Source organism: Coregonus lavaretus, assembly GCF_964263955.1.
Source record: "Coregonus lavaretus genome assembly, chromosome: 16".
Classification (NCBI taxonomy): domain Eukaryota; kingdom Metazoa; phylum Chordata; class Actinopteri; order Salmoniformes; family Salmonidae; genus Coregonus; species Coregonus lavaretus.
Window position 1 is genome coordinate 14,461,133 of NC_140003.1, and position 9,443 is coordinate 14,470,575.

Sequence of the window (9,443 nt, forward strand, 5' to 3'; positions counted from 1 at the left end):
GCACCAAAACCGCAATCAGTATTAGTCCCACTTCAGATCCAGACAGGATCTTAAAGGGTTGATTTATCATGTGCCAAATTGTAATGAGCACTTTACGGTGAATTATCTTTGTTTGATAGGAGAAAACTCACTCTTTTTCTCTTTTGGTTACAGTGAGGAAGTGTCGCAGACAAATGTCTCTTCTCTCCACAAAATGTGCCTTAACTACAAACACCTAATGGTACAGTATGTGATCAAAGACTTTGCATATTGGATTATTTGAGAGATGTTTGGTCATCATGAATTTAGTAAAAACCATGAGCTGACGCACACCCAACATTTTTTGTAGAGGACGGTGCTGAATAACAGAAGGTTAACTGTATAAAAATAAAGAAAGACACTAAAAATGCTCCCAATAATGTATGTACAACCAACGTTTTGGCACTCAGTGCCTTCCACAGGCTTACATAGTAAATTGTCATGAATTGACACAGAATTATAACGTCTGAGCCTGAAAGGGTTATCGAGGGGGTCTATGGTAACAAAACAAACAAATATAACTGATATTGTAGTCTTGTGTAAACTAACAATGGATACACAAACTGATGTTTGTCAAGATGAAGTAATGTTGTTTCTGAGTGGTTCAGCAGTGGCTGCTGTTGGAGGCCATAAACATCTTGAGTGGGTAAAATATTTGGTACTTAATTCATCATAGCCCAAACACTGCATGGCTTTTACCTGGGGCAACTTTTGTGCTACTCTGTCTGGAGCACAATGAACAGGAGGAGGAAGATGGCACTGGGCTGATTAGTACTATCAATCCTTTTCACATTTAAATTATTGCACCACACCCAATCCAAGTGATTGTGCTGTGTTGTATTTCTCTGACCAGCTTTGTCATAAAAGCAAAAATGATGCTTGTATTTCTATCAGGTGGCATTCTGTTGTTTAATGTCAGGGGCGCAACTATGGTTTTAGAAGTGGGGGGGACATAACCTGGCTGGGGGTCTGGGGCATTTTTGTGGCATCTAAAGCACATTTTCTGCATTTCTACACAATTTAATATGACTCATGGCCCTTCTAGCTGTCTTTTTTTTTAGAACAACAAAAAGTAAGCAGAAATTCTCATGCACAGTCATCAAGCTAGGTAAGAGATCATCATTAAATATCTTTAAGTGATTGATAAGACTGAACTAGATCAAAGGTAATTCAATAATCAATATTGTGTTGCACCTTTAACCAATAGCCTAACAAATTAACAACTCTTTAAAAAATTAAGTACAAAGACAACTTTTGATTGTCTTTATTAAGATCCTTTATATAACATTTCTAAATCAGCACACATAGTCATAGCCAACACACCATATCTATTTTCCTTCCTCCATTAACCTCTTAAGGATCTGACCCTTTTTTTCAATTTTCGCCTAAAATGACATAACCAAATCTAACTACCTGTAGCTCAGGATAGCAAGGATATGCATATTCTTGATACCATTTGAAAGGAAACACTTTGAAGTTTGTGGAAATGTGAAATGAATGTAGGAGAATATAACACATTAGATCTGGTAAAAGATAATACAAATGAAAAAAAACGTGTTTTTCTTACTTCTGTCTTTCCAAACCTAATCAAAAGCTCCAAACACATGTTTCCTGTGGTCATTTACGAGAGAAACAGCTGGCAGACTTTTTTCATGTCTATTTCATCCAGTCTGTCTCGATGAATGTGATAGACTGCCACATGGTTCAAGCGGCTTTGCACCAATCCGCTTCTGAGCCAGGTCTCTAGCCTTCTTAGACCGCTGAAACTCCTCTCGGCTTCAGCAGAAGATGCAGGGACAACCATTAGTATGCAAATGAGGGCTTCTACCTGGTCAAAGAGACCGTGGACCTCAAGCAGCTGATTCCTGAGAACAGATGCAGCTTCTGTACTTGTTTTGTACTGGTATTGAATCTTGAACATGGCCAGCTGCACCTTAAGTGATCTCCTGTTCAACTCTGGATACTGGTCCACCACTGCAGAGAGAATAACTTTCTCCAGCTTAGCCAGAGTTTCCAGGCCACCCTGTTTGAACCTCTCTGTTTGCTGCACGTCAACTGTGTCGAGCACATTGAAGAACTCAGCCCTATAGAAATCCTCTGGGGATGTGGGTGAGTATGAAGCAGCATTTCCAGTGAAGTGCTTTGGTGGATTACGGATGTGGGGCATCTGAATGGTCTGGATTTTGATCTTGGCAATAAACTCTGTCAAAATAAATGTACACATACATGTTACTCAATCATTGCACCCACACTGCTCGCGCGCGTCTGCGTGGCCAGGCGCTAATATAGAACTCTGTTCTATTTGTGTAGCTCAACACATTTCAAGTCATGCCTCTCCCATCTCCTCATTGGTTTTTAGGATCATCTACTCATGTGGGTGATTGAAAGATCAACTGAGGTCTACGCTCCAGTCCATTTGGTTGTGGTAATGCACCATAAAGTTGGTTGCCAACCGCCATATAAAGTCCAAAGAAGAAGAAGAAGCCTGAAGGAGGAGAGATTACTAGAAAACTAACTTTTACTGTTTTATCTGTGGAATAATTGTCGGAATAGAGGACCTTGTCATTTCAGGTAAAATAACAACCCAGTGTTTATATCCCAGGACAAATTAGCTAGCAACAGCAAGCTAGCTAGCTAAATTGCCATAAATGTTTAATGCTTTTTGACCTGTGTTAAGTTGCGTCAATTCAAATCTGGTATTAGGAACAAAAGAGGTCAATACATGTCTTCTAAAATAGACTAATATTTTAATTAATGCAAACTGCTTCAATGGTAAATATGATGTTCGTATATACGGGTCCACTGAAATACCACGCAGGGCATTCAGAGAACTAAGCCATTGTTATGAGTTCTTCTTAAAATACTCTGACAGAGATAGTTCCCGCTCCCTGCTGGGCCTATCAGAGTAGAGACTGAGCGTGGTTTAGACTTACTCAGCCAATCGTTGGTGCACAGGCTGGTCCCAGTCCCTTGGCGCGCCACTGTTGCCAGGTTTCTAGTTGTTTTGCAACTTATCCAGAAAGTCAGCACTTTTTGCAGTACACATGTCCTTGAGTATGATGGTTTAACAAAGAGGCAGTGTGTATGTGTTTGTGAGAAATACAAGTCTTATCTCATCCTACCCCCTAACGTTCCTCACATGAATCACAGCTTGTTATGTGAAACAATTTATATCAGTACAGTACAAACCTTTTATGTTTAATCATTAATGCATTCTTTCTAAGCTAGTCATCACATCTAGATCCCCACACCTGTCCCCAAATTAATATAATTGGTTCAGAGTTTAATTTGATATTTCAACCTGCGTGTCCTGATCGCGTCTGGTGTGGGGGGACAAAATCAACATGCGCACGATGAGGTCTGGGTAGCATGTTAGCTGTGTTGTTGGCTAGCTCCTCTGAACAACAGTGTCCTGACGAGAGAGCACATTTTCTATGCCAGGCGAAATGGCGCATCATTATCTTATTGTTATGGATGTATCCAAATAAATGTCACTAGAAAACAGCTTAAACAAACACAACTACTTTGCTGTTATTCTGGCTGCACTGTTTGACGTGACTGTAAGTTAGCCATAGTTGGCTAGCAAGCAACGGATAAGAACGTTGCCAGCTAGTATGGCAACCGAACCGACAGAATGAACGACCAGTCGGCTTGGGTAGCAACCCAAGATTTGTGTCGGGACCAGTGTTGCCAACTCCTCAGTAAGGAAAGTAGCTATTGGCTGTCCTAAAAGTCGCTAAATGATGTCATCACATAATTTGCATAATTGGCCATGTGCATGTAATTGTGATGGACGCTGTAGGAGAGAGGAATAACGTAGTGGGAGAGACAAAAACGGAGTAAAAAAACTCCCTAAATATGTTTAGAACTACAAATGAACTTTCTTCTTCTTTTTACATTTTACATTTACATCCCGCCTCAGCCAGCAGCGGCTTCCCGCATGCGCGATTCATTTGCAATCTGGACGCGGAGGGGTGAACATCTCCTGCTCTGACTGCAGCTGGGAGCTTTGGGACAGGGGTGGGGCCCACGGCAGCACCCGCTGCTCGTTGAGAAGAGTAAGAACGATAGGTGCTTTTACGTCAGAGTCTCCAAAAGTCTCCAATAACACCAGAAAAAGTCGCTAGATTTGTCGCTAGTCGCTTTTTAAAAAATGTGTTGCTAGAGGGGTCTGAATACTCGCTAAATATAGCGACAAAGTCGCTATGTTGGCAACACTGGTCGGGACTATATGTTGTGGAAGGATGACATAGTATGAATAAATTCATCCAAAAAGAATGAAAATATGTCAATCATTATTTGTAGCAACATTCAAAATAGTTTTTTACATTGGATAAAAGTAGAGACTCAGAACTAGAAAATGGTATATCATACACTGCAGTTGAGGAACAATGGAAATGTAATCCTGCTTTGAAAGTTGATAAACTTGTGTGGTATCTGGACAATTTATGACTTTGCTAACGTTTGCAAATGGTATCTTAGAGGATGTTGATTCAGCTTAGGGAAGCATCTGGGGAGCAGTTCTATAGGGGCACCCTAAAACAGAGGAAGTCTGTTGTGTGGAGTCATGGGATTGGTCTGTAGGGGAAACCACCCATATCATGTTAAAGATTATAAATACTTGGTTGGGACAAAGGAGGACAGTACAACATATTATTTTGGGTCTGTTGTTCTCCAGATGCCTGCAGATGTCTGTAAATTTACGCTGAAATACTTTGAAATAATAAACCTTTATAATCAAAGTACCGTGTAAGCGGACTCCTTGTTCTCACAGCATAATTAGCATTGTTTTCTCGACACTACATAATGGCGACGAGGTATTGGTCGTGTTGCGTCTTTTCTCAGCGTTCCATTCATGGGCGCTGAGCTGACTCTCGCTCCAGAGTCCTGCAGATAAGGGTGAGTTTTCTCACCACTTTGGGCACTGGTTAGTTTGTGTGTCTGTGTGTGTGTGCGTTGAATGAATGCACCGTTAAGAACTTGCGTGTGTGCTTTGCTGTTATTTGCTGTGGGATAAGAGTCCGTTCTAAATTTCAACATTTGTTTGCGCTGGTAACAACGCAAACAGGTGTCTATAGGGATATTTTGCTTGAATAAAATTCAAAAATAATACAATGAAGGAAAGGCCAGGAACTAAGGAAAAATGTATACAAATTAGGTCATTGCGAATCTATGGCAAGCCCTCCAACGAGGCGATCATTAGGATGGGCCGAAAATCCTAAAAGCGCATTAGGTGGGTTTAGGTCAGTCCCGGGGACTGGGGGTTGTGGTATATACATTCGATTGCAAGTTACCGCTCGACTTATAGTTGACGAAGTATATGTTTGATGTAACCGCTCATTGGATATCCGCGAACTCGAGGTAGCAAAAATTTAGGAACAAAGGAAAAATGGCGCGATGGTAGTAGCATGCTTAGAGGTCCGTAGGAACGGAAATAAGCCTCTTAAACTGTATGTGTGTGTGTGTGGAAGAGAGTAGGATTTGTGTTCTATGTTTTGTGTTGGTTTGTGAGTTCTGTTAAGTGTTACTGTTCGTCTATGGGGGGAAAGAACGGAGGTACAGCTGGTCTGTCTACTTTCTGTTGTTTAGGCTGGGAGAGAGCTGCTTGAGAGCTCCTTCCTCTCTGAAATCGCACTGGTGAATGAATTACGCATGCGTGTGATTTTATGAGTTTAGAGTTACGTAGAGCAAATGTGCCACTCCTTTGCCTGCACTGAGCTGCTGGGAGACGCAGACTCAGAGCAGACAGAGAGGGAGGGGGAGATTTAAACACGAATGGAGTGTTCTGTTTGTTGAATCGGCTGTTGCTTAACGATGAAACTATTTGATTGAGATCTATTGAATTGATAAATGAGAGATATGTTGACGGATAAAAAAAAAAAAAAAAAATTAATAAATAAAATAAAATGTTATTGAGCTATTTATACTATTCCTGAGTTAAGCTGTTTGCTTATTTTTTAGAGCGAATGTGAACAGAGGAATATTGAATGGTTGAAATACCCAGTGAGTGCATAAAATACTAAATTCTTGTCTGTTCTTTGTTCTTCTGTGATATGAGAGACGATAAGAAGGAGGAGACAGAGAGAGAGGAGGTGCTGACGAGTGCATCATGCGACAGAGTGTACTGCAACGGATCAAGTCAAATCAAGGCTAGTACTGTTCTATTCACAAAACTTACCTTCCCATAGAGGATATTTTGGGTGCCTAGCATATTTGATGTTATGACAATTTAACAAGGACTTGGCAACAGACTGATCAATTGATGTAATTAAGAATTGCATTTTGGAGTTTTTGTGCATGAGTGGGTTTGATTAGAGTTGAGTGGGAAATCGAGCACTGACATTATTCTGTAAAATTAACGTAATTGGGTGCTTATTAAGCAATGGGTTTGTGAGTGCTGTAGTGTTGCAGGATTAGAGGTCTTTATTTTTTGGATCGCTCTAAGGTGACTACTTTCATTTACTTTTCCTGATCGGATGTGGTAAGATTGCCACTAATCAATAATTTGGTAAAATAAAATAAAATAAAATAAATTGATACAAATAAGTAAATTAATAGATTGATTAATTAATTAATTAATTAGGAGAAAAAAAAGAGAGAAAAAAAAAGAGGGAACCATAGGCTACATAAAATAATTCACAATAAAGGAATATAAAAGAGTTGTTACAATGGGGAAAAAGGACATCAAAACTATGAAAGTAATTACTCCTGTTGATGTAGTACAAAATAGTAATCCTCTAGTTAATGGTTAATGGTATTATCAGGAAAAGGGAATAAACGTTGGCCTGACATTGAACAACCATGGCTAGTGGAGGGGACTCTTAACCCTGACGTCATCAACATGATGAAAGTGCTTGAATAATAGAGAGAGGAGAAGCAGAAACGACCATAAAGATGAATCCAAAACTCCAGAAGTAAGAAGAAAACGAGATGTCTGGAAACTAAGGGTGGAGTGAGGTTCAGGAGGATGGAAATTGAAGATGATGATGATGATCAGAGTGATTGAGAAGAGATCATGGGTGGATATGACTCTGTGATCAGAAGGAAGTTGGCAAGAGAGGAAAGAAGGGGTGATGGAAGTTGAAGGAAGAAGAAGGATACTAGAGATTCGATCTCTGATGAAAGTGAAGATGGAGAAAGCGATGAAGATTTGGAGATTAAAGGTGCTTTATCTTCAAGAGGATTTTATCCTACAATGATTAGCACAGAAGAAATAGAAAGAGATATAGACCGATGCGTATCATGCCTGGGTAAAGGGGATAATTTAGAAGAAGTAAGAGAACTGGAAGACATCAACACTTCAGCCTATTAAAACAACAGTGAGAAGCAATTCAACTCTTTCAACATTGACAGTTATTAAAGCTATAAATGTATCACATTTGATTACAAGGGAGCCAATCGCTCCAGCACCAATTTTAGAGGAAAAGACTGTCATTAGGGTTAGGATGGGTGGTACAGCTCATCTTCCTTGTAGATGTGAGAGAAGGAATGTGTAGAGGTGACATTCCTCTCATGTGGAGAGATAATTATGGAGAAGAAGTGTTGTTATCAGGACAAGAAGTAGAAGCTGTTTCACCTAGTGAAAGGAAGTATATTTTGTACAACGATATGAAGTGGAAGAGGGTTATGAGTGATTGCTCACTTATTTTGAGTAACGTTAGAGGGAAAGATTAGGGAGAATACTATCATGGAGGTACAGGATGAGTTCTTTGATTTTGATGGAAGACAAGAAGATATATCTGATCAATACTGCTCGTTAGGGAAGAGAGAAACTAAATGGAAGGCATATGGATTTGATTCTTCTGTTTGGAAATTAAAGATGGATGGGCAGGTAGGAATCTTTAGTTCAACAGTTACCTCATTCTGTAAGATCAGTGAGGAATCTTGAGGGTCCATGTCTGTTGAGAATTCCAGCACTAGGAACATGGGGTTGAATCTTAGAGAAGGTAGCTCAACCTCTATCAAGTATGTGTAAATCTTATGCTTTATAAGGGCTGTTGTATCAGCAACAATCATTAAAAGAGATAAAATAATGTAGTTGTGGAAGCATTTGTTTAGGCCTAGGTTTAAGTGTTATTGGTTAAATGAATTAACCTGTGTGAATTTGTTAGATAGGAAGGAAAATCAGTTAACAGTGCTTCATGAAGCATTGGAGGTGAAACCCGTGAGGGCTCAAAGCTGTTTTTGTTAAAATCAAACATATGATGGAAAGGGGATGTTTAGGGGAATATCAGATGGTGATGATTATATGATGACTTGGGTAAGCATGAACATAAGGTTAGTAATGAGAAATATAATGTAACTTTTGATGTTTCATTTAGTAAGAAGAGAAGGACTTTGATGGAAAGAGAAGTTTTTGCATGGTAATGTGACTATTGGGAATTTTAGAGAAACATATAATAATAATATAATATGGAAACATCTGGGGTTTGTGGTGAGAAAGAATATATTCTTACCCTATGGATGGAAAGGATGTTGTTACATGTTGAAGTTGAAGCTTCCATATGAGGTTTTAAAATTAAAAGAGGGGAAGCACGGGGAAAGAGATACATCTGATTCTGAAAGAGAGAAGTTTAATAGTCTGGAAGCCTACCATTGGAGGATAAGTCTAGGAGAGAAGTGGGGAATTTTTCCATGGTATGGTGTAAAATTTTGGGAAGATCACATAGATAATATTACCTATAATTTGAAGGGTTTTGCAAATGAAACGATAAGAGGGTTTAACCTTCTGTCAAGACTCAAAGGAGTATTGATGGATAGATATCAATTTTGAATTTTTCACGTTTTTAAATATTATGGTGATTTTAGTATTCTGTGATGAATCAAAGGGGGGAAATTGAATGTGATTCATTTTATATATCATTTTATATATCATTTTTAGTTGAGATTGATGTTTTAATTTGAATGTGTTGTTTTGCAAAAGATACTGTTTGGTCTTTTCTTTTCTTCCAGAAGCATATGGGGGAATGTGTAGAAGGGACAATATGAAGGGACAATATGAATGGACTGGAGGAAGTGGAACAAGGAAGGTGTGAAAATGTTCAGATTCCATCATCGACGTTGCATTGGAAGTCGACACTGCTGAGGAGATGAAGTGTAGTGGACATAATACATATAATAATACATGTAATACATAATTTGTGTCATATTCTTTCTGTATTAATTTTTGAAGAATTATATTTGCTGTTATTGGGTACATGTGGGGATCTCAGATGTTTTTGTTTATTTTGTGGATGCTTAGGGATATTGGGTCTAGGCAGGGATAGAGAGAATCCACAGGAGGGTCCGATGAGTTGACCAGCCTGAATGTGGACATTTTTTATTGTATTTTGTTTGCTGAGGCTTTCTTGTGTATTCAAATTGCATCATAGTTTAAAATGCATTGATAAAGATTTATGAATTGATCTGGAGTACTTAAGTGGTTG